The sequence below is a fragment of the Dromiciops gliroides genome, chromosome 2, assembly GCF_019393635.1.
Source record: "Dromiciops gliroides isolate mDroGli1 chromosome 2, mDroGli1.pri, whole genome shotgun sequence".
In the NCBI taxonomy this organism is placed as follows: Eukaryota; Metazoa; Chordata; class Mammalia; order Microbiotheria; family Microbiotheriidae; genus Dromiciops; species Dromiciops gliroides.
The window spans coordinates 37,074,495-37,077,589 of NC_057862.1; positions in this window are offsets into that span (position 1 = coordinate 37,074,495).

A 3,095-nucleotide genomic window follows, 5' to 3' on the forward strand; every position below is an offset into this window, starting at 1 on the left:
ATCAAAGTGTAGCTCTTTGTGTACTACTTGCTTTTATTTTTAAATATAAAATAAATTCAACATATAACCTTCAAGGCTATCTTGATTGCCTGTGATTCTTTTTTTTTTTTGGTATTGTCATTTTATTATATTGGCTTAGCCTACCCATGAGCAATTACTATTTCTCCAATTATTAGATCTGTCTTTATGTCTATGAAGAGTTTTGTAATTTTGTTCATATAGTTCCTGTGTGTGTCTTGACAGGTAAATTCCCAAGCATTTTATACAGTCTGTAGGGTTTTTTAAATATATGGTTCTCCCCCCCATTACATGTTAAAACAATTTTAAACATTTTTTTAAGTTTGCAGTTACAAATTCTATTTCTCCCTCCTTCCCTCCCTCCCATAATCCTTCCCTGAGATGGTAAGCAATCAGATATAGGTTATACATGTGTGATCATGTAAAACATTTCCATATTAGTCATTTTGTACAAGAAAACTCAAATAAAATAAAGAAACAAAGAAACAAAGTGAAAAATAGCACGTTTCAGTTTGTATTCAAACAATATCAGTTCTTTCTCTGGAGGTGGATAGTATGCTTCATCCTTAGTCTTTTGGGATTGTCCTGGATCATTGCATTGCTGGGAATAGCTAAGTTATTCATAGTTATTCATCTATAATATTGCAGTTACTATTAATAAAATTCTTCTGGATCTGTTAACTTCACTTTGTATCAGTTCATGTAAATCTTTCCAGGTTTTTCTGAAAGCATCTTGTTCATAATTTCTTATTCCATCATAATCATATACCATAGCTTGTTTAACCATTCCCCAATTGATGGACATCCCTTCGATTTCCAGTTCTTAGCCACCACAAAAAAAGAGCTGCTATAAATATTTTTGTACAAATAGGTCCTTTTCCCTTTTTAAAAAAATGCCTTTGGGATATAGACCTAGCAGTGGTATTGCTGGATCAAAGAGTATGCACTTTGTTGCCTGTGATTCTTTCCAGCCTTCTGTTCTCTTATGGGCATTATAAAAAAAGGGCATCAGTGACCCTCTTGTCTTCTTTTTTCTTTGCTATCCTCTCCCTATTTTTCATCTCCTCTCCCTCCAAAAATTGAAAAGGACAAGAGAAAATAAACCTTTGCCACATATGTGCAAAGTCAAGTAAAACAAACACTCACCTTGCCAGCCAGTGGCCAGGACCATATGTCTGATTCCCCATCTTGTATCTATCACCTGTCTGGAGGTGGGTGAGTAGGGTCCTTTGGAAATGTCCAATCATGCACTTGTAAAACACTTTCATATTTCATTCTGTCTTAGAGTCAGTTTGGTATAGATAAAAGAATACTGACTCAGAATTCAAAGGAAAAGGGTACAGATCTTACCACTGAGACAAATCACCTACCCTTTCTGGACCTCAGTTTCTTCAACTGTATAAACAGGGGCTCAGACTAGAGGCTCCTTTTCAGCTCTAGGGCACTGAGCTTCCCAGAAGTCCTGTGAGCCAGGTAGATGTTATCAACTCCCATTTTCCAGGGGAGGAAAAGGTGAGCTCTAGGCTCGAAGAGGTCAAGCTACTTGATTTGACCCAATGAGTACCTGACAGATGTGAGAGTTGATCCCAGGTCATTTGGTTCCAAGGCCAGTCTTCATTCCCCTTAACCAGGCTGCCTCTTGTACCTAAGAATGGACTTGTGACATGGGAAATGGAAAAGATTTGTGAAAGGTCAGGTCTAGTTAACTTGCTTGGCTCTCCTTGCCTCTCCTATTCAGAGAGCTTTTAGCAGCCTTGTTTTATTTGTATAAAGGAGAAGTTTAAAAAAAAACTTCTTGGGGCTGTTTAGTTTTGATTTCTATAAATACTTCTTTACTGTGAGCCTATCTTACAATGACTTTGTTTGGGGCTGTGGTGACATGTTTGCTTTTGGGTATGGGCCTCTACTGAGCTAGGATAATGGGCACATACCAGCTCTCAGCAAGACTTGGATCCCCTGATTCTTGCCTAATATGTAATGGTTTTTGCTTCCACTGCCTATAATACACAATCTTGAGGGGTGGAACATTCTTCCCACTTCTCAGCTCCATTCCTTAGATTGGTTTATTGGAAGTTACTTTAGTAGAGAGCCAGAGAAGGTGATCTTTGGGGTAATAACACAGCAGCTGCTGCCAATAGACCTAACAAGAATCCCAGCCTCCCTCTCTCTCCCCGAAGCTCCCTGTGGGCAGTAGATAATAGGAGAGGATTCTTTACTTCTATTATAAGCTGGTATAATAGGATTGATAAGATGCTGGGGTCTGTTGCTAGGACTTAGGGAGGCTTCATAGGAGAATCAGACAGCCCAATCAATGCTGAAAGCAGTAAGCACTTCTACTTGGCATCTTTAAGGGAAGGCTACATGATTTAATTGTAAATACTCTAGGAGATATGGAGGGAAGAGCAGAGGAAACAAGGGAAGGGTTCTATGATTCTAGGGCTCAGACTGGGGCAGTAGCTAACACCTGAAAAACTTGGTTATCCCACTAGATTCTGAAGATAGGACTAGCATCGCCAACCTAGGACAGTCCACTAACTCCTCAGACTGAGACTAGGACTGAGACTGAAACTTCCCAAGTGGGATCAGAAAGGGCAAGCCTTGGAACCATCTACACACCATATACATACAAGGCAGCTCTGGGATGAAGCAAGTTTATGTGTTTTCCAGGGAACATTCAGCTGGGTCTGATTGGATTCCTACAGCTGAGGTCCCACTTAGGGAGTTGCTAATCAACTAGGAAACTGAACATTTCTGGCTTGGAAAGTTCTGGGCATCTATAAAAAGGGAAATACCAGAAGAAGAAAGCATGTGGCTGGGAAGGAGATAGGATGTTGGACAAGGAAAGACAGGCTCGAAAACCAGAGGTTTTTCCACAGCATGAACTTGAGGCCATTTGCTTTCCTGGATGTTCACCTAGGAATCATGGTCCCTCCTGAAATGCGATGTCCAGAACTGAACACAGAACTCTAGATGTGATCTGGCCAGAGGTCATCTGGTTCAAACCCAAATTTTATAGAGGAGGAAACAGGCTTAAAGAGATTAAGGGACATACCTACAGGGTCACACAAGTAAGTAGC